General features: G+C 40.0%; 2 protein-coding genes across 5 annotated transcripts in view; one reads left to right on the forward strand and one right to left on the reverse strand.

Moving 5' to 3' along the window:
• The window catches only part of LOC143362757 (odorant receptor Or2-like), a 361,950-nt gene that overhangs the window by 312,667 nt on the left and 25,286 nt on the right, over positions 1–23,997 (reverse strand). The window lies entirely within an intron of this gene.
• LOC143362762 (uncharacterized) overlaps positions 1–23,997 on the forward strand; it is a 174,187-nt gene that overhangs the window by 3,699 nt on the left and 146,491 nt on the right. The window lies entirely within an intron of this gene.

Here is a 23,997-nt window from a genome sequence, read left to right on the forward strand (position 1 = left end):
TTTAATCGTTAGCGTAGTTCTCGATTCGAGTTCTTTGCAGAGCAACTTGCAATTTCTCCCCACCCTGTCGCGTTGTCCCAAGTGTCAATCTATTTTCTCATTCTTTTTTTAACTCGCATTACATTGTTTTAAATTTTGTCGACAGTAATTGCATAATGACCATAGACACAGATCACCGTTGCGAAGGAGAACGATCAACCCAAATTAGAAAAGCTCTGCAAGTCTGATGCAATTTTTGTGTGCGGTTTAAACGATAAATGCATTTTTATTATACTTCAGAATGAAAATAAGTAAATTAAACGTTGCGCGTCGATTTCCAATGACAGATCGATTACCACAGATTGACGCGATCGTACACGTTGGAAGTAAATCCCGTCACAATTGACAAATCATTGTCTGGTGGAACAATACAAGTGTCAATTAAACCTATCTTTTATTTATCTGATTTCAACCCTGTTATCGTAACTATTTTCTCCGTTCAATGCCACGCCTGCACGCGCAAACGAAGCAACAAGTTGCGAATATTGATAAAACATACTGATGCGCTTGCAACAATCTTCTTATCGAACATAATAGCACTGCTCGCTGTTGACTAGTTTTTTCTAGCAGACTCGGGAGAATGGTTGCATTGAACACTCGAATCGTGGTGATCGGAATGTACGATACTTTGTTAGCAGATATTTTTGATTTTTAAGCAATTTGATCCCAGAAAAGCTGACTCGTAAAAACTAGGAACTTTTACCCTATTTATCGAATAAAGAAAGGATAGCATCCATTGTTTCGCTAAAAATTTTTCTAAATATTACATGCCTGGAATACAACAATAAGGTTGTAATATTAGTGTACAGTACAGCTATTTTATCTTATATCTTCGATGTACACGCAACACTATTTTTAGAGTTCGCGTGTGTGCAAATAATGTTTGCAGCGAGCGTGTTCCTGCCAGGGGTAAACCTAAGCTTATGTTCCCTACGATTTTCACTGCGAGGCGACTGTACGAAGACTCGCGCAACAAGTCGGGCGAAATATCTCGCTCGTCTTTGTGTGCCTCTGTGACTCTGTGTTGGATAATGATTTAAGCGGTCGCCGTGAATGCCACCGAGAATAATGGATTGGCGTGTGCGATGCGATACAAGCGAAATGCACGCCGCGCGTTTCAATCCACGGCACCGAGCCCGTGAAACGTATCTCCGTTTCTCGTTTCGTCTTTCTTCTCGTTCAGGCCGGTTCAACGGTTCGTTTCGTCTCTGTCTGGTCCGCGTGCGCGTGCGAGCACATTTCGAGTCTGGGCGACAGGCCAACGACCACACGACTCGTAAACGGAGGCAACGCTGGCCTAACCGATCATAAGAGACACCGCACGGCGCACAGTGGTGCCAAATGGCGAAAAAGCGGCAAAAAATCTGTAAAAACGAAACTATCCAACGAATTCGTTTGAAAATTTGTGGAGAGATTGCCACAGGTACGACGCTTATTTGGCAAAAAATTTTTTTGTACAAAGTTGTTAACATTAAGTAATACGGGCTAATCGAAAAAAATCTGTTTTCTGCACATTTTCTATTTATGGAAGCATACAACAAATACTTTGATAAATTTTGGTCTGCAACTTATCGTTTTGGCAAGGGGTAATATTGATCTAACTTTGTGCAAAAAATCATGAGACCCTTCGAGACCCTTTGGCCGCAATTTAAGTTTAAATATCAACTTTCAGAATTTCCAAGAGTGAATCGTGCGGAAGTTACGATTATTTGATGTTCCAGGAGAAATTTTTTAGGAATATTTCTAAATAATAAAGAAAAATGTGATGTGCATATGATTTGTTAATTTGTTATGTATAAAAAAATATTTAATAACAACGTTTTTTATCTTACGTAAATTATTTTTATAGCGTACATTGGAGCACTACCAAAAAATACCTGTTGCATTTTTGCGACAGTGGTCCAGTGAACGAAAACTTTGTTTATTTAACATAAATAATTGTTATTAATTTTTTTTATAATCTGATATGTATCCCTTAAAAATTTCACCTGAAACATCAAATAATCGTGACCTCCGCGCGATTCATTCTTGGAAATTCCGAAAGTTGATATTTTAACTTAAATTGCGGCGAAAGCATCTCGAAGTATCTCATGAAATTTTGCACAAAGCTAGATCAATATTATAACTTGCCAAAACGATTAGTTCCAGATCGAATCTATTCAAAGGATTTTTTATATTCCTCCATAAATAAAAAATGAGCGTAACGCAAAGGGGCTTCAGGGTTAGTCCATATTACTTAATGTTAAACAACTTTTTTTGGAAAATTTTTTTTTGCCAGTTAATAGTTGTAGCCATTTGCAATAACCCATATGATTTGTAGACCCCTAAATATTCAATTGTAGGCGGAGTAATTACATAACTATCGCACTGAAAACTGATGAATTCCCAGGAGCGAGGAAATGGTTATTTACCATGTGTATATCTCCGTAAAAAATTTTTACGAAAATTATACAAACTATACAAAAATAATTTTTTTTTTTTAATAAAAATCGAAAGTTTATAAAATGGATTTTTTGCCGCCTTGGCACCACTGTGCGGCGCGGCATGCCGGGGACAAAAAAATCTACTCTTGCTCGATTTTCATCTAATTCTATCACCTATCGTCATAAACTATGCAAATATAAACATTAACACTTTACACTCGAAGCTATTTCAACTCCATTTCTTCCGACCTAGAATATTTCTCTTTTACACATTATCTATTTTTACTATCTATTTTCATACTATCTTCATACTATCTATTTTTTTTTTTTTTCATGTTACACTCATGTTACAATTTAGTGTGTTCACTTCATGTTACAATGTACTGGATTGTTCAGTAATTTACTAAATACAAACGTGTAAAAAATATTTTTAATAACGGTACAGCAATTTTTAGTGGCGCCCTGCAGTCGCCATTCGAGTGCTAAGGGTTAATTTCGGAAAAAATCGAGAGGGTTTCCGAAAACTTTTGCACTTCCTCATTTTTGTCCCGAATCTCCGTTTGAACGCCGCACTTTGCGCCGTCGCCTTTTCGAAGCAATTGGGATCACGATCGCCTCACGGAAATATCGCTCGGCCGTTAGTCATCGATTATGTAAATTGCGGCTAATACGACATAACACTTTATAAGTCACTCGCACACTCGGTACCATCAATCTACCGAACGGTCCCGATTAGTCCAAGCGGCTCTCGATGGATTCCACAAGAGTCGAAAAGTATTCCTTTCACTCTTCTGGCAAATTATTACACGGATGAACAGAGCGGTCCGATCAACATTTTCTGACCTTTAACCTTTTCGGTGCAGCGCTCGTCTGTCATGCAATGTTGTTGATATACTTGAGATCAGCCTGTACTTTTTTCTAATACAATCACAATAAAAAGCGTACAGTGTGTATCGACGGATATTTCAACAAAGATTAGTAACAAAATAAGAATTTTGACCAAAACTGAATTACCAACTTCCAGTTTAACATATTCTTGAAATTATTTTTCATTACGAAAAAGTAAAACTAACGTATGACGGAAATTAATCTCACATTGAGAATCGTACATTTGAATTTCCCGCGTTTATTTGAACAAAGGTATAGTTTGTGTTCGCACGCGTGCCCAAAACAGTAACGTATATATATTATGAGAAAAAGGGGACATTGATATTGGCGGGAAAGTCGGGGAACAAACTGTTCCGAAACGAGTAAAGTTATTGTTAATATTTTACTATACAATGGTAGCTAATATTTGAAAAGAAGCTGCAAAGAGGCGTACAGTTCGCTACTTTCAAAATCAAATCGTAACACTTTTAAACAATTTTGCAGGGTGATCAAGGTACCCTATTTTATCCAGAATTTTACTTCACTGATGCTAAAATCCCTGCGCATGCGCTTGGAAACCTCAGGAATCTCATCACTGCTCATTCCTATTAAAATAAAGAAAAATTCATTTGGTGGGTAGCAAATAAAGTCGGAGGACCGAAGGGGTTAATTATCATTGTTCGATAAACAGAATTTATTTCATAAAGGGCTAATTAGAGTTGCATTGTGGATCCGCTTAGTCATCGGTGCTCCCTTTGTGTCGTGCAGCATTGTCTCGTACAAGCAGATACCATGCGTTTTGATATGCCGTTGTTTTCCTTGGTCGCGACCACTTGTTGAATATTCCTTTGCACCGTGTATTTTGTGAATAATTAAAACTTGTATCTCGAACTTGTAAGTTTGGAAATGAATATTTTCCACCAGTCGTGGTCGGATGGATTTTGAGGTTAGTCACGTGCAGTAACCTCCTTTGTTTCGCTCCGCGATTTCGATTTGCATGCTTGATTTTATTCAAATCGCAAAATGGCTCGACTGTCGCAATCCGAATCGGTAACGGTCACGAGTTATCAGTACCGACATCCGACCTTCTTCGAAACACGTTTCCTTTCGAGTGGCTTCACGACTTCCTGCTTGCAGCTTTATCAGGAATTGCGTAATAGCAAAATCTAGCTCACGTTGCACACACGAAGGTACGCGTTTCCCTTATTTCCGTGAAATCGGCGAGAGCAAATGTTGACTTAGATCGATTCGCGGAAATATACTCGTCTAATAGAAAAACGGCTCCTAATTTTAGCGCAAATTCGAAATTCTTCGCTTCTCCCGAAATACCTTGCAAAACAATAGCAATAAGGGTCATCGGAGTAGCAGCAGCAGCATCATCATCCCAAGCATCGAGGTTAAATAGTCCGCGAGACCGTTGGAACAAGTTGTAACGGACAATATGTTACGCGGACGTGGCTTAAATTGACCCTAACCTAACTCTTTTTTCTTTTCTTTACTTTTCTGTCAAGGCAGAAACAACTTCATGGATACAAAAACGTTGGCAAACGACGCACTCTTTGCACTAGCTGGACTAAATTATTTTTTCAGCTTATATGGGGTTTCAATTATCGAAACGCAAACAGACAGGTTTTATTGTCCAGCCAATTGTAGCGTTCGAAACGTTGAGCGACGTTTCGTTATCACACGTGTCCTTCGTTGTGTAAAACTTTATTCGTAATTCGACAAGGATAATAAAAACACCTGCCCCCTTTTTTCGCTTGCATGTGATTAAGTCCACGGACACGGCTCGTCATTTTTTCAACGATGATAACCGTGTATGTCGGACAATAGGAGAACACGGCATGACCTAGAGTCGTGCGAAGCATTGAAAAGACTGTATTCGAGAAATAATACCTCGTGAATTTGAACCGTACATACTAGCCTGGAAATATCTAATTTTTTATCGTAGGTTTCCGAAATACTCAGAAATATATTGTTATATATATATTTATTATTGTTATATATTATATCTTTTCGTTTGTTAACCCATTTGCATCATTAGCGTATATATACGCTCAATTTATATTTTCTTATAACGCTGAAATATGAAGTTCTTTTACTTGTAGTCATTTTTGTACCTAACACTAAACCTACCGAGCCTTAAAAGTAATACATGTTGTCTTATAAAAATGACGAGATTGAATTTATTTGGATTTTGTGCGGTTCGTATTATAAAACATGCTCTCCCAAATATATTCATTTAATCATTTCCCCCGAAAGCATTTTTACAATTTCAGTAATTGTAAAATAAAAAATCTGGAACGGTCATTTTGACCGACGGTGGTAGGTTTAGTGTTAAACATACTAAAAAAAAAAGTTTGGTGATAAAGGCCATATTTCCTTATGATGCAAATGGGTTAGAAAAGTCGAGAATTACGGGCAATCTCTAGTAAACTAATCCTTGTAATTTAAAACAAAAAATGTTGCCTAAGCTGCGCTATAACTAAAATTCCGGTCCCCTAAATGTTCCTTCCGATTCTCTGAACTGCATAGCATGCGATATTCGTCTCGGTGACACGGATATTTTTATGAAAATTGGATTCAACCGTGGAACCTTGAGCTTTGCTCGTGTCGCTTGAATTTTTTCGCGGGCAATGAAAAAATTCGCGACGACGCCGTTCACTTTTCGCGTTGCGTGCGCTCGTATGGTTCCGCGCGCGGCGCGCATGCGCGTGCACGCACGTGTCTGCCAACCGTGGCCACGATACTCAACGATGCGAATAAGCGAACGCTTATGCAGACGGATAGACCTTTGAATATTGCGAAGAAGTTTTTCGCTGTTAGGTTACGTCGGTGCGCCGCATTAAAATTGATTGTTGGGTGCACAAGCAGACTCCTGGAAAAATGATTCCTCATGCAATTACACGTGTCTCTTCTGACACACACCTTTCCAGGAACCGTCTATCCGGTTGAATTTGCAAGCAACAACTCGGGTGTACGGCAATATCACTATTTTTAGCGGCAGTTAAATAGCACGACATAGTTTCGTAACAACAATGTCATTAATTGGAGCCGATACGAGGGTCCGCGCGATTTAAGGTTATGTTATCCTATATGTTCGCACGCGGTTAATCGTACCGATACACTGCATACTGATGTCTCTTCGGTCCACGATATTATACGTAAAAACGTACGAGGAAAAAATTTTTATCAAGTATAGATCTCGTTGAACTGCATAATCATTCATTCAAATCGTATGTTAACAGCAGTCCCGAACACCGCTGAATAACCTACGTGTATGCGTATTGAGTTAGTCATCAGCCAGTTAAATAGATTGGTCATTCGTGTTGGTAGTTGAGCAGTTTTTTTTTTTTAAGTAGCCGTAATAAGTTTCCATTAGTATCAGGTATTTCTTTCGACTGTACATAAATATCGGTTGACTCTCAAGACTTCGGTATTTGTATACTTATCTATGGAATTATGGTTGAAAGCGGTTTCATAATTTTTCAACAGCTTCAAATGCAAGTTGGAGGTGGGTACATGATTACCGACGCAATTTGTCATTCGGTATAGTGACCCCCACTAATATTCAGACGCTCTTAAAAATCACATAACTTAGTCCAATATTGTTTGCATTTTTTTGAGAAGTTAGGACAATTGGGTCGCCACGTAACGTGAGAAAAATGTTCGATTAAAGTTGCTATTGGTCGAAATTACAGAGAAAGTACTAAAAGTTGCATTTTGCAACTTTTTCACGCGTGCTTATATTAACCCTTAGCACTCGAATGGCGACTGTAAGGCGCCACTAAAAATTCCTGTATCATTATTCAAAATATGTTTTACATTATTAAATTTGTTTGTATTTAATAAATTACTATACATTTCAGTACTGTACGAGTGCATTGCACCATTTTCGTATGTATAACATGAAAAAATATATATATAGAAGGGAAATATTCTAGGTCGGAAGAAATGTTTCGTTTTAGAATTAAAATGGCTTCGAGTGCAAAGGGTTAAAAATTTGAAAAGTACGTTTTGTACGTCTGTATCAATTACACATATTCTGGATATTTCATCGAAATCGGTCAACGTTGCAATGACCTTTCGCCCTTATGTGATCATTTTGGAACATCTGTAGCTCATTGCAGTGTTGACCGATTTTGCTGAAACTCTCAGAGTATGTATAATTCATACAGATCTACAAATCGCACTTTCTAAATGTTCAATGTAGGTCCACATAAAAATTGTTACAAAATACAACTTTCCGTATTTTCTCTGCAATTTCGATTGCAATTTTTGTAAAAAACATTTTCACTGTATATAGCAAACCAATCGTGCTAACTTCTTAAAAAATAATCCAAATCGTATGGTCCAGTATTAACAAAGCTGTACGATTTTTAAAAGCGTCCGAATATTAGCGGGAAATGTCACTGTACGTGTATAGAAAAGTTGAAAGCATAGTCCGCGCGCCGAAACAATTCCAGCGATGAATTGTTCCACGCTAATCATCGCGAAAGAATTCGGTCGATAGTGTCGTGTCCGTAACGGGAAAAATACCGTGACTCGCGTTTCAAAACGTTTCTCAAGGAAGCCGCTTCTTCCTACGTCTTGTTTGTTTTTCCTTGTCGTGGTTTCGATGATGTTTTGATTTCGTCAAATTTTATCTGTTCAACTGGCATAACAGTAACATATGTGCCGCAATTTCCCGACAAATTTCTGGTAACATTTGCAACAAAAGAATATTATTCCTACCGTCTTGGTAGCCGTTCATTGAACGAGACATTCCTGGAAGCTTTGTTCGGCGAAATAATTGTCCTCACCAAATGCAGTCACTCTAATGAAACGTCTCGTTTTCCTCGAACTGCATTTCCGGCGGTAAGCAGTTGTGGGGACTTCGGTGGTTTTCGCGTAATCGTGCTGACCGTGCTGTCGTGTTCACAGCGAAGTAAACATATTTTTAACTATCGTCCCCGTTATCTCCTTTACTAATTCGTAAACATGATACTCTATCGAAATCATTTTTTCCGTCAAGTTTATACGAAATTACTGTTTCTGCACTGACATCCATTTGCCCCCCGCGCTGGAGAAGATATTTCCGAATGATCTCGATTGAGTAACGGTAGTGACAGATTTGAGTCGCGTATGTTTCAAATTAAATTAACACCTGGTTACGAAGTTTCGATGAAATGGTATTCTCAGTGAAATAAATATTATTTTGCACGAAACTATCGGTTCAGTTATGAAAATTACCTTTGATGACACTGAGTATAAACTGGTTTTAGTAACATTTTGTTTCCCGTCTACTTCGTTGAGAAAATTGTTTCGAGAGTCGAACATCTCGAAAAGTATTGTATTCAGGCCACCCGTATGATAGTTTTTTGTACCGACTTTTACCAGCGGCAACCACTTTTTCGAAGACTTTCTCCCGTCTACAGACGCCCAAAGTCGTCGCTGGAAACCACGGCGAGACACACGTTTGCGTCCCGAATTCGTCTCTCCGAATATCGCAGTCACATTTTCTCTCTCGGAGGACCCTGCGTGCGCTATAATAACTCACGCACTGGATCAGCATGCCCACGTGCGCCTATATAAGAGAACCGCGCGCGGTTAATTCTCGTGACGCAGAGCGCGGAATGCGCACACCGCGGAGAGCTCGGCATCTGGAGAAAACACGTAGGCAGCAGCCATTGCAAAATTTTGCACTTGCGCAAGCATCGTGTGTCCCGTCGATCTATTTCGCTCCAGTCTTCGTTCATTCATGTTTTAACACTTTCCAATTCTCCAGCATGGAACGGTGCACGAATAATTGCGGTTTTGTCTCGTTAGATTCGTACGCATAGTGCGTCAATACAAAATTGTATAGGGTAAGAAGCTGTTATATTTTTTTGTTACTTAACCCATTTGCATCATAAGGAAATGTGAAAAGAAGGCCTTTATCGCCAAACTTTTTTTTTTATTATATTCAACACCGATAAGCGCCAAAAATCAATCCCACAGATTCTCACAAAATCAGTGCAATTTAATTAACACTAGGTTTACGGGACCCGTCAAATGACGGGTTCTGATATTTTTAATTTACATATTTAATTTATATATTATTTAAAAAATGCCTGAAAACTTGGATAAACACATTCTTCTTAGCTTTATAAAGTAATGTAAAATACTCACTTTTAATGCTCCGTAAACCTAGTGTTAATGAAACCGAAACTAGAAATTTAAAATGTATCATAGGGGATGCTGATCTTAACCCTTTTGAATTCTAAAGATCCTAATAAAATTCTTGATTATCTGGATATGGCACAATAAAAATGAATTTCTAAACCTAGTCAAAAATCACTGTCAGTCATATGTGGCTGAAGTGGCAGTTAACATGTTAAGCACAAAAAGGACAGCACGTAAAAGAACTTCATATTTCAGCATTATAAGAAAAAAATTAATTGAGCGTATACACACGCCGCTGATGCAAATGCGTTAAAGTTACAAAATAATGGAGTTGCATAGCGTTATTTAACTTGATCCTGGAATCTTATTTGCTTGCACTCTGCGCCAAAAGTTGCCAGAATACAAAAAAATAAATCTTCCAGACAAACTAAAGAAAAATAACGAAGACCTGGCGATTTGTTAAGATGAGAATGTCTGTACACGCTGAGAAATGAATAAATTCCAAGCATTATAAGAAGTCAACGAATTAAGATATCTACGAAGTGACGTCCGGACTTTTCGATAACTCATAAGGAATAATTGTGCGAAAGTTTCAAGCTTAGTGGATAAAGAGTTTCGGAAAGCTACTGTGAGGACAGCTCTTCGAGGTAGCGCACGTCCGTGCGCAAATATTTCAACAAATGTTCCTTGCGCGCGAGAATTCGAACGCGACGAGAGATAAGGGCGTATAGGCGGTTCATCGCGTCAGAAGTCGGTTAATTGCGGTTTATCAACGCGAGATTTCGTCAGGATTATTCAGCAATGATTCACTCTTCTTTCGATCTCGATGTAACAAGTGCAAAGGTTCCGGAGATGAGTCGCGGGACACTGACCATGAAAACTCGTGGACCGTGGGAAAAAGGGGTCGTGCATAATCTCCCAGTCTTCTTGGCTCATTTCTCGTGCAACCGCGATAACGCCATTCAAATCATCACCGACAGCCGCTGATTTTCTGAACGTGACCGTTGCGAAACACGGCAGCGAGCGTGTCGGATCGGCAATAAAAAATAGCCGAAGTCTGACGGACTTGGAAACATGCGCGTGCGTACCGGGCTGTGGAGTTTTATGCGAAATTAAAATTTTCATTAACACGTTGAACGCCACGTCAGCCATATGTGGCTGACGGAATTATTTGTGCAGGTTTTAAAATGAATTTTTTTACGTTGATATATTCAGTGTACTAAACTTAATTAGGATCTGTAACGTGCAAGAAAGTTGGAGGATTACTCAGTATCGTACATTTAATTTTTTGCAATTTTTATTTCATTAAATAACACTTTGATTTTATGGAATTCTTGGGGTTTCTAGTTTCGCGTTCAAAGTGTTAAGAACTTACTTCTTCTCTTGACGATTTCAAAAAATTGATAATTATACTACGGATTTTATGCGTCTACACTCCGCGACAGTAATACGAAACACTATACAGTGGGCATTCGATATATGTCCACAACACGGGTCTAGCCAGGGGCGTCTGAAAAATGTGAAAACAGCGCGTGCGTACTGGGCTGTGGAGTTTTATGCGAAATTAAAATTTTGATTAAGAACTTACTTCTTCTCCTGACGATTTCAAAAAATTGATAATTATACTACGGATTTTATGCATCTACACTCCGCGACAGTAATGCGAAACACTATACAGTGGGTATTCGATATATGTCCACAACACGGGTCTAGCCAGGGGCGTCTGAAAAATGTGAAAACAGCGCGTGCGTACTGGACTGTGGAGTTTTATGCGAAATTAAAATTTTGATTAAGAACTTACTTCTTCTCTTGACGATTTCAAAAAATTGATAATTATACTACGGATTTTATGCGTATACATTCCGCGACAATACTACAAAGCACTGTACAGTGGTTACTCGATATATGTCCACAACACGGGTCCAGCCAGGGACGTACGAAAAATGTGAAAAAGATTTGTTCAAAGATCAGGACACTCGTTTCGAAAACAGGTAGCAGGCGAGTCTGCCTCGAGTTCGACGGCCTACGAAATGGGAAAGATGGCTGACCTCGGCTCTTCCGGGGGAACGATCCTCGGCGAAAAAAGACCTCCGATTCCGTCGACTTGCGTCACGTTCTACGATGATTCTTCGTCCCAAGGCAGTATGACGAAAACCTCTTTGACACAGTTTGTAGTCTTGCGAATTTTCTACTTCGAAATGCGCGTCGAATTTCCAGCGGTCTACTAAACTAAAATAAATTGATACAGAAAATCTGTGGTTGCACAGAATTTTCTTCAATTGTCATTGATCCCATCCCTCGAAATTCTTTCTATGTCTCATGCAAACGAGACGCATTTATGTAACGCGTTCTCAAGAAATCTGCGTTGCAACCGGCGAAGATTCATTAATCCGCGAGAGAAAAAGAAGATTGATAGTGAAGTAACCGTGACAGAATTAAATTCACTAACAAGGAAAATATCAGTTAGTCATGACTGGACTGTGGATGTTCGAACAAATTTTCGAAACAGAGAGACAATATTAATCTAGTGATAAAACTTTTCTGTTTATAATGATTTTCTGTATAAAACTTCCACCGAAATGTTCGCGACATTTTTCCGATTGAAATGACTCCAAACACGACACACTTTGGATCATGTTTACTCATTTAATTGGCGATACAGTGGAACCTCGATTATCCGAACCGATGATATCTAAATCCGAATTCTCCTTTCTCGCGTAAACAGTGTAAATCAAATACAACAAAATATATTGTAGAAATCAGAGAATCATTTTTAATTTAAAATCCAATAGTTCGGATAATCGAGGGTCTATTGCATCGTGGATTAAACGAGTAAATACGATCCAAATTGTACCGTGTTTCGTCTCGTTTTAATCGGCGAAACGTCACGAATACGATGGTAGGAGTTTCGTAGAAAGGCAATGAAAAATAAACCGTGCAATCAAGCAGATTCTGAAAAATCTGCACCGGTGTCCGTTGAAGTCTGTAGTTTATTTTCATTGGGGGCTTGCATTACCTTCGAGCGGGTAAATATCTATAGTCTGTGCACAGGCGCAATGGAATAATCAACGAGGCCAGGGCACAGAGGAGACAATCTCGGTAGCCGGGGAGTATTTCGTATTCACGACAGTGCCGTCGAAAGGTGGAGCTGCCTGTCGACATCCAGGACCGTTTCGAACGCGAGGAAGCGTTTTGTTTTCACACGGTAGTCGCGTGTACCGTTATCGTCCGTCGCGATCGAGTTTTATCGTCGTTACTCGATCGAGTACATTTTTTCCTCGCGCTGCGTCGAACCGCCTCCGATCGAGCTTCGTGATAAATCGAACATGATTCTGCGGCCCGAACAGACGCCGCAAGAAACGCTCGCGGATGTGAATATTTCATTTCTCCACCGCAGATCGGTAACGCCTCCAAAAGAAATCGAACTGATTATGCAGCGCGACAGCGCATCCAACGATCATCGCAAAACGGGCATGAAGTATATTATCTGCTCGTTAGCTACTCCAACAATTTCCCAGTACAGTTTTCTCTTCAAAGAATCTAGCTGGCTGTCGACTCGCTGTTGATTCGTCGCGCCCCCGGGAGTGGGGGTAACGTGGCTCCGCCCACGATCGTTGCGATAAAAGCGCCACCGTGCTTCTTATGAGTGAATCATACGACACAGTGCGTCCAGCGATCATCGCGGAACGGGCATGAAGTATATTATCTGCTCGTTAGCTACTTTAACAATTCCCCAATACAGTTTTTTCTTCAAAGATTCTAGCGAGTTCTGAAGATCAGAAGACAGCAGTGGGAGGCAAGTTCTGCGCTCCCACTGGCTGTCGACTCGCTGCTGATTCGTCGCGCCCCCGGGAGTGGGGGTAACGTGGCTCCGCCCACGATCGTTGCGATAAAAGCGCCACCGTGCTTCGTATGAGTGAATCATACGACACAGTGCGTCCAGCGATCATCGCGGAACAAGTATGAAGTATATTATCTGCTCGTTAGCTACTCCAACAATTCCCCAGTAGAGTTTTCTCTTCAAAGAATCTAACGAGCTTCTGAAGTTTAGAAAATCGCCTAACAGAGATACAATGAGTCGCTGGGTAGTAGTGGGAGGTAAGTACTGCGCTCCCACTGGCTATCGACTCGATCCTGACTCATCCCGTCCCCTAGAGTGGGGGTAACGTGGCTCCGCCCACGATCGTCAAAGTAAAAGCGCTGTTATGCTTCCTATGGGAGAAACATGCGAACATTAAGGTACACTGCTATTGCAAACAAGTAATTTCTCGCGACATTCTTAGAGTGTGAAAACAAATAGGATTATTTACTATTTAATGAGTGATGAGTGAAATTCTACAGCATTGGTGCAGACCTAAACTCGAGTTTCCAGGGTGTACACACGCGTCCAGGAGAAAATTTTCGCTAGTTTCTCCTGGCAACAGCAGTCGCACCGATACTTTCGCTCGATACATAACGATCGAATATACTGTTACCGAGCGGCGACACCTTTTCACATGTTATTTACCATCGTTCAACAGAACGACGAGCACGCTTTGACAGTCCAAGACCGTTCGAACGCCACATGGACTGATAAAAAGCGCCGTGAATGATAAGCTTCGCTTGATCTTTTTACCATCGATTTTTACAAGTCGCTGTGCACAAATGTTATACAGTCAGTCTCAATAGCGACAGAATTGAAGACTATACATGAGATTTGATTTGAAAAAGTATTTGATAAAAACAGCAGTCAAAATTAACTAAATAAATTCCAAATAACGAAATAATCTGAAGAGAAACGATTTGTTTGTTCGAGTAAAATGACACGCGATTGTCTCAAATAATATGTTACCTAATAAGATTTTCGAATAATTCACGTTTTGCTGCATTCTGGGCAAGTTCACAGAAGTTTGAATATTCCACAATGCCACGTAATGCGTACACGAACAGTCGCAATATCATTGGGTTTTTATTGTTATCGCGGTGACATGATATCTCTTCAGGTGTTCCTTTCACATCTTGTCATGCTTCATATTTTTCTGTTTTCTGAATGTAAATCTTCTGTTAATACGTTAAGTACCATTCTCGCACGTAATTTCGAAACAACTTACTGAATAACACCAGAATAGAAAAAACAAAGTTTATCATAACGACAATTTTTCTAACATTCTCGCACCTCGTAGACCTTGAAGCAAATAGACTGCGGATTTGACGCGTTCGTGACAGAAATTGCTAGATTATATATAAAATGGTGAAAATATTCAGGCGCACATGTTACCACCAATTTATTAAAATTGTTAATAAACTTCTGACTCTCGCAATCAGTGCAGACAATTTTGATTTTGCACAACTATCCACGGTCCACTAATAAAATTTGGTTTGCTTAATAAATTTTGGTGAACATCGATTTTGAATATTCAGAAAAAATTCTGTTGGCAAAATATACGTTCCATATTTTTTAATTAATCTGCAATAATTAGTTAAACTGCAATAATAATAATAACAACAATACGACACTGACAATGATAAGTAAGCGAAATAAGAAAAATGAGAATAGGAATAAAAAAATAAAAAATTATGCTTTTGTCCAGCAGTCCAGGTGTATCGTTTGACGTAACGATACAGAGGCGGACAATGAAAATTGCGAAAAATCGAACGATCTTACAACTTTGATCGGCAAGGTATTATCGCGTTGAGAAGCGAGATAAATCGTGAGATAAGGCGTGTGATTCGCCTGAAGACCAGCTAGAGAAAATACGAGCAATAGGTGTATCGCGTCTAGCACAATTTTGTCGCGGTGGATCGCTCGGTGGACAATAAAATTTACCATTCTATCGTAAATTATGCTCCGCTCCGCGATAAAGTTGCGGCAAGGAAGGAAGGACAGTTTATCGTCGAAAGTTTGCGAAACGATTGCGTCGCGCAACTTGTGTCACAAGTCCGCGCCGTGCCTATTCACGTGAACAGAGAGTGAAACGAATCCGCAGAAGCTCGGCTACGGAAAATTCGCTGTAAATCGCCGGGTATTTGCATTGCATTTCCATCTTGGAAGATTTACAGTTATGCGATCGCACGTCGTCTTCGGGGGCAGCCGCCGAACGATTTACGACAGCATGCGACACAAAAGACCTTCGCCTTCATCGACGCTAATCCTCGAACGGTTATGTTCATAGCAGGAATTTTCTCGGTATCAAGCTAACTGATCGAGTTTTGTGCCGGTATCTTGTCTATCTCGTTCCGGATTAGGATCGTGTCGCTTTGTAATTACCGCGCGATATTGCCGGGACCAAAAATTACGACGAAACTCCATTTTCCTCTCTAATTGCTTCAGCGAATGGAAAAATGCAGAGCATTTACCTTATCTTTCACAAATTTATCAATCCTTTCATGCGTTGCAAGTGTTCTGCACTGAAACTATTGCAAATACAGTATTTCCTCGATATATGTCTCAAAGATCTGGCAGATAAAAGTCGCGGAACTATCCCCACCGCCCCAATGAACATAAAAATCACAGAAAATCGAACGAAATTTAATTAACAATAGTCTCTTTACACCTCGTAGATGTTAATATTTTATCTACTTGATAGATTCTAGCAAAAATTGATTTTCAAGTTTGATGTAAAAATTGTGTCTGTCGCGTATTGAGATACAACTGTCTGTTCCAGAAGTTTCGGCATTGATTAAACAATGAGTCAAGTGCTGCGCGGAAAATTGGAAATTGTTTATGCAGTCATCCGTTCCGGGTCGAACCAGTTCGCGAGTGTTTTCATTTTTTATTCAACGAACGCAATTAGCCGTAGCCTTGGAACGCAAAAAACGGGACCGTTCGCTTCATTGTTCTGCGTTTACCTTCACTTTTCCAAGACGCTTCGTGTTCCGTCCATGGAAAAACTCTTCCCGTGTTAGGTCTTCCGGGAACACTAAAGCTCGTTCACTACCTTGCATCATGTTGCAGCCTTTACTCGCAAATATTTACAATTCAAGGAGACAAAGTTCGCCGGCACATTTTAACGCGACAACAATGCAATTCGCACTGCGGAAATTCTCGAAACGAGCTGTTGTGTTTCTCGCTCACAGAGTTACTGTTCGCACAATTTAATCGAACAAACAATTCTTTGTTGCTGGTACTTGAGAACTCGATTTCAGAACCGGTTGAGCAGGCCCACTTTCAAAATTTCCGATACATGTCCCTGGCCAGACCCGTGCTTTGGACATGTATCGTGTAAGCGCCGTATTGAGATCACAAAGATGCTTCCAATAGAGATTATTCGATAAATTTCTTTATTCAAACTCACATTGTTACAAGTAAAAAAAAACTACGAAACATCCGAATAAATTCAGTCTTGTAATTTTTAACAAACAACGTATACCAGTCACATGTGCTCGATACGATTAGTGTTAAGTGAAATGTTAAGAATGGTAATTCGGTTACAAAATTACACGTAACTACACGCAAAACCACTTTAAACGCGCACGTACTAATAAGCAACTAATCATTAATAGGAGCTGAGTGTTACCGGATGATAATTTCGATATTGCGTCGACGATTGTACCCGTGGGAACAACGAGCGGATAGAAAAATGCGAACGACGCGAATTTAGCTTTGATCGTCGGTTTCCGTGCATCAACAATTTTTTTTATCGTCTAAAAACACGACGGAACGTGGAATAATGCCAATCTGGTGGTCATTTGTTAACAGTCGCGTTCCGACCACACCGTGCATATTTGTTCGCTTGTAACACTTCACCTTTTGTCAGAGGAAGATTTTTATAATGATACAGCAACGGGCAACGTCGAATCGAGGAGCATCGAGGCTCGCTCTCATTTTTCGCTGCTTGGTGATAACGACTTGTTATCGCGATTCACGCACAGTGCACTCGGCTGTGTCTTTTTAGCACGGGCTCGCAGCCAGATCTTGTTACCGCGACACGTGGCGACGAGTGCTTTCTCGCGACTTTTCTGATCGTGAGAAGTTGATTTCACTTCTCGCGCGACACCGAGTGAAAGATACGCTGTAAAGATTCGCGCCAGCCGCATAATACTCCGCCGAGCAAACACAGTTACACAGTGAAAATCGCGGGGAATCCGATTCACGACTCAAACTGCTGCGAACGTTTGCCTAAAATCTAGGTAAACTCGTAACAATTATTTGCATCAGTTGCAATCATCAACTGAAGCAAAATCGAAATTTCTTTCTTTCTAGAACAAATTTGTCAAGCCGAGACTAATACACGAAAGCTCTTAAGAGCCAAGAGCTGTGACTTTTACAGAGTCAGCATGGCGGAAACTGCTGTACAATTTCCGTTCACAGCCTTCGGCCACTGATTTATAAGATCCATCTTGGTTCTGATCCGACATTATGAATTCTGAAACGTGCTTCAAGTTTTTGGCTTTATTTCGCAGAGAATCAAGACAAAATATAGCTCAATTTTCACTGCTCTCGATTTCATCCAGAAAACTCATCCAATGGCATAAAAATGCCTGGATTCCACGGCACGCGCATCGACAATTTTTGGCCTACTTCTAACGCTTATGTTACCAAATATCCGCATAATCTCGTCAGCTCACGAACGGCGCGCGATAGATTGAACCCTCCTCTTTCGAACGAGCCCTTTTCCAGCGAAAAATATTCTCATATAAGAACGAAAAGTTGAGGCACGTGAAACCATTTTTCGCCTATTTTTGTCGGTAACCTGGTCACTCTACCTTATCTACGGAGTCTTGGCTCTTAAATTCTTTTCGTCTGTCTTTTGATAAATTGCATCTGCTCGTTTTTACCAGTTTACTAATTCATTTATTCTACGTGAAAAAAGTCGGGGTCGAATGGTCCGGGACAAAATGGAAGCTTACATTTTTCAAAGCTCTGCTGTAAAATCTGGTAAACATTCATTTTTCATCTCTCTGCGTGTGTATAACTTGCTCGATATTAATCGCGATATTCGATTCCACGAATGCAAATATAAATTCTGTAATTTGCAAACGGGACGAAGCGGCAGCGCAAGCAACATTTATAATTAGTTTATAATTAGAGCGTCGCTTTTTCTAACTAAATCTCGTACGTTTCCCCAAGCGATTTACGAAGATCGCAGTACACTGGAAATTTATTCATCTTCGAAGTGGTTTATCGAGTAAGAAGTCGAAACAGTAGCATCGTTCGAATTGATTGCAGTTTTTGTTCTGTTGTTCTCTTAATCGCGTTGATTACAAATGCATCGAATCAGCAGTCTGCGAAATTAAACTCGGTTGAACCGGTCCTGGAAAGTGCTGTTATAATGACGTACAATAGAGTACCTCTGGTCACAGAACTTCGCAGTTAAGAGACTTGTACAATAAATAGATCGAGCATCTTTATTCAGACGTGGATTTTCATAAACAGATATAAATTAGAATTGCAAACGACTTCTTTACCTTGACAGGAGCTCCGACATTCTATTTTTAATGAATTTGTTTGCCTATTTCTGAGTAGAGTGTTTCCTCGATATATGTCCACGACACATGTCAACCGAGGCCACTCGAGCTTCTTGTATGTTCTGCGACTTTTATCGGCTGGATATCTGGGACATATATCGAATCGCACATTTCAACAATACTGTTGAAAATTGACTCACAATACTATACAATTATTTTGCTATCTTATGAATATTCGGTCATAGAGAGTAGCCTGCGACCGATACAGTGTTTACTCTATGTCCCAAATTCCTGGCCGATAAAAGTTCCTGAACTATCCTCCCTGCCTCCAGAGCCTCGCTGTCTTTCAAAGGGTCAAAGAGCAGTATCTCCTGGCCGATGTATGTCATGTCTGGAGTAGTATTTTTGACATACACTATATCGTGTAAACGCTGTACTTAACGGGAATATCGCTCAAGGGACCGATGAAGCGCGTTTCACAAGTACTATACTCGTACCGCCCACTGTACGCATGCTCGTTTTCACTATTTCCACGAGCTCCTAACGCCGAAGGGGCAATCGCAGAGCAAAGAGGAACGAGAATTGAAAGGAGAGAGACGAGAAATGTCCTCTTTGAGTTTCTACGTCCTCGCTGGGCAACGGGCCAATATTGCAAAAGCCGCCACCAAGAAGGACTCTTCTCCGAGAAACTTCTCCCAATGACGTACAATTACATGACACATTGGCGTTACCAGCGGCGATCAATTCGAAAGCGATGACACTCGACAGAAGTGTAAATACGTATCGATTCGAGCATCGACGCGATTGCATCAAATTTTTCACGACGGATGATCGATCGTATTATTGCGTTCAACTTTACAGAGACTTTGCGGATCTTTGCACGTCCTGTCCATTAAACCCTGCAATTATTCACTTAATCCTTCGTGAGGCAATCCGCGCATTAATTGTGAGAACTTGATCGATCAGCCGAGGATCACGCGGTAGCTGCTGACTTTTCATTTTAATCCTACATTATTGCAGAATTAGTATTTTCTCCTCGCGTAGATCGCGAAGATCTTTGTTCGGAAAGTATCACTGATTTATTGCTCGATTTTGACATCAGAATTTGGCTCATGAATAGCAATTGGTATTTCGTAATTTTTACTTGGCAATAAACGGTAAATGCTTAGAGTGCTGCTTGGGTAAACTTCATGTTCAAAAATATGTCTTCTTCGGTATGATCTCGGTTACGATGATTATGATATTCTGAATAATATAAGAATTCTTTAATAATTTAAAAATACAGAAAACAAGATTTATTAGGGCCTAATACATTTTAGTTTAAGGAATAGATTACAATAAAGTTTTAGAAATTCCTCTTTTTTACTTTCTCATGTAGTAATTCCTAACAATTGCAATTTTTTCAAAATCTTTTTTGCGCGTCATTTGGTAAACCAATAATACTTTTTACCAATTAATTTTCAAGTTTGGGGCAGTATTAACCTGTACACCGTACGATTTGAAAAATTTGATAAATCAAATAATAAAATTAAAATAGATTTTATACTTTTTATGATTATTAGACTCTATGCAAAATAAATTTCTTAAGCACTAATTGCAGGCTGCAGAAGCTAAGTATAAATTTGTTTTCTTTGGTAATAATTCCAACATGTTGAAAATATTATATCGACATACTTGAATTTTAAAAATATTTTTACCGTGTTCAATTGCATCTGCTCATTTTGTCACAAGCGCACAAAATCCGCAGTCATAACAATTGTGAGACGCGAACTATCATCCCGAGCGTGAAACAAACTGAAACAGTCGCAACCTAAATATCCAACTATTTGAGCAGAGCATCAAAGAGGATCATTGAAGGAGACTGCCATTTTGTTTACAAAGAGTTTTGCCGCACGTGCGTCTCTTTATTATTCGAGCGTCTCGATGATAAGGTCACCGGCTCGGAGAGGTCTAATCTTGAATGGTGCTCGCCGAGGATAACGACCACGAAGAATTTGCATACGCGCCTTGATTCGTCGAATCCTTGAATGATAAGGTTAGAGCGTTTACCTTCCGCGGCCGCGAGAAGTTCGACAAACGCGGCATATTAATCGCGCTGGCAAATAAATTCCGCAACAACCGATACAACATTGCGTCGAGCGTTTCACTGTGGCGGAGCGACAGTGGAAATGAACGATTACTTCGACGAAAAGCAAACAAACCGAGCGCAACTTTCTTAGCGCTCAAAAGAGTATGTGTCTAGTCCGGGAACACGTGGTGCTCCGAGCCACGTGACGCGGAAACAATTCGATTTCAGTTTGCTCGGACTGTTTGCAAAGGATAGTTACTCGGCTTGGGTATCTCGTTAACTTTTTCGTTGGGTATACGCTGACAAACAAATTATCACTTTCGGCACGACCGTACTGACAATATTAGTGCTGTGTATCTAATTTCTGAAGTTGCAAACAAATTATTCGACTGTGTACTCGGCAAACGACTCATATTTTTCCTTTTTGTCCAGAAAATCAACAAATAAATTTGTTCAAAATTTTGATGCGTAATCTTGTTCGCGGGGACAAATATTCCTAGTACGGTAAAGTCTCGATCTGAGCGGAGCGGAGCTACACGATCTTAGTCGCTTCGCCTATCCCCTCCACTGGGGGGCACACCCCGCGAGGGACGAAGAAGCTCGGTCGCCGAGTAGTGTAAACATAATCCAACACCAGGTCGGGTATATCGGTGTAATCCAATTACAAACCTTCTTTATTTTTCATAATTTTTTTACCGGACTTTTTCGCCCGCTTATTTGTGGCATTTTTCGGATTGAAACGATACTGAACGCATGTGTAGAATTCTCGTGTTTAGAACAGTTATTAGAACGTCTCCGAACAGAACTCGAATTGATTACGGAAAAGGATGATCGTTTCTTCTTCAGCGAAACCGACTATACCCGATGATAGCGTATCAATGAATGGACGTTCCCTCAATGAAATAATCGATATTTAGGAAGAGGGGAGGAAAAGGGAGAGATTTCGTAGTATCGTCGCGAGGCCGTTAAGAAAGACACGTCATCGTAGATACGACGAGCATAAAATGTTCTACAGGGTGTCGCAGCAAGTAGTGTCGCGAGCAGGAATGAAGTATAATCGATCGCAGGGAAAAAGAAAGGAAAATATAGGCGCGATCGTTACGCTGTTATCCTCGTTCTCTTTTTGCTCTTTTTGCTCTTTCTACGGTTAATGAAAAGAATCGTGTTGCGTCAGTAAATATTAGTTCGTTAGCAGCATCGGCGCATTTGCCATTCCATTTCTGCATGCATATCGCCTTAACCCCTTTTCGTCCAATGTCGAGTCTGCCTCCACATTCAATTTCATTCCGACGACTATGGATTTCATACTGATTATTCGTGTTCTATTTAATTAGAACGACAGCATATCTCGGCACAATTATAGAATTTCCCGAATGTTTGTCAATAGTTTGACTGACGCACTCCGATTTTCATGAAACTTTGCATAAATATTTATCAGTCCTATCTAAGAAGATGCGGTTCGTTCGTGCCCGTTATTTGTTTGCAATCAGTCTACACGCGAACGAAAGTATAGTGCTTGCAATCCCCGACGACGACAATTTGCACTGATCAAAGGAACACACCAAACCACAGAGAATCGTTTCAATTCAGACTTCGATATACGAGGGTAGAAAATGAGTAGGCACGACCCTGCGCAGTCGCCAGATCAAGACTTGTTCCCCCACTCTAATTTCCCCTTCTACTATTTCCCCCACGCTTCCGCCATGGCCCGGTCACGTGACGCGTTCCGTCTCTGTCGTATCCATAGATCATACGAACTTATAGATCCGGCGTAGGTATAGTACGTGCATAGGAAAGCCGAGAATCCAGTGAAGAAAAGAGAACGGGAACGTATGACGTCACAAGATAATTCCAAAATGGCTGGCACGGCAGACCTTATCGTAATACCTTAACACTAGAACTAGCGGATGAGTGAAAATGACTTGCTCCTAATTTTTGTCTTTTAGAAATAACGAAATTGTAAATATGTTTTCATGAGAAAATTTTTTAATAAACTTCTCTATCGAAGTAGATATTTAAACAAAACTCGTACGAAATCTAAACAACTGCAATTTTGTTGTTGTCACAAGGCAATGTGTGCCAGTTGCATTTACTGCTTGGTAGTTCTAGTGTTAATAAAACATATGGAGTAAACATTTGTATCTCAAACATACTTTATATATTATGTCATGATAAAATACCAAATTCTTTAAAATTATGCTGTCCACTCTTTCTGTGTATTTACTGTGGACGTGACGCGTCCGCTGACCCCTGAACTCTGTCCTTATGGTCCGTGGGTTGATGAGCACAGCTTATACATGTTTGGAACCTGTGACGTCACGTATTCCATTACCTTTTCTTGGAGGAAAATGATCTCTCCTATAGGTTTATGTCGTCTAAGGTTTATACACTATGGAGCATAATTTACAGAACCACTGGAAGTTTCAGGAATAATTAGTAGCATCACGCAAGAAAAGTATATGGTCCGTGGGTTGAGGAGCACAGCTTATACATGTCTGGAACCTGTGACGTCACGTGTTCTTTTATCTTTTCTTGAAGTGAAATGATCTGTGCCGGATCTATAGTTTCACGTGGTCTAAGGTTTATACACCGTGCAGCATAACTCTAGCACCACTGAAAGTTTCAGGAATAATTAACCCTTTGCACTCTCTCGGCGCTATTATCAATCTAAAACTAAATTTTTCTTCCGTCTTACAATATTTTCATTTTATTCATACGAAACTGATCCGATTTCTACATATAATATTGAAATGTTTAGTAATCTATCAAATACAAATTTTGTAATGTAACAAACATTTTGTAATATTTTCTGTAATTTCTTTGAAATAATGCCAGAACAATTTCTAGTGGTGCTTCAGAGTCACCACTCGAGTGCAAAGGGTTAATAGCATTACGCAAAAAGAGTATATGGTCCGTGGGTTGACGAGCACAGCTTATACATCTTTCAAACCTGTGACGTCACGTATTCCTTCATCTTTTCTTGAAGGAAACTTATGTGTGTCTACAAGTATGTACGGTCTAAGTTTGTGTCTGTGTCGCAACGTCACGTGACTGACTCGGTACCGGCAG

This window comes from Halictus rubicundus, chromosome 18 (assembly GCF_050948215.1).
Source record: "Halictus rubicundus isolate RS-2024b chromosome 18, iyHalRubi1_principal, whole genome shotgun sequence".
In the NCBI taxonomy this organism is placed as follows: Eukaryota; Metazoa; Arthropoda; class Insecta; order Hymenoptera; family Halictidae; genus Halictus; species Halictus rubicundus.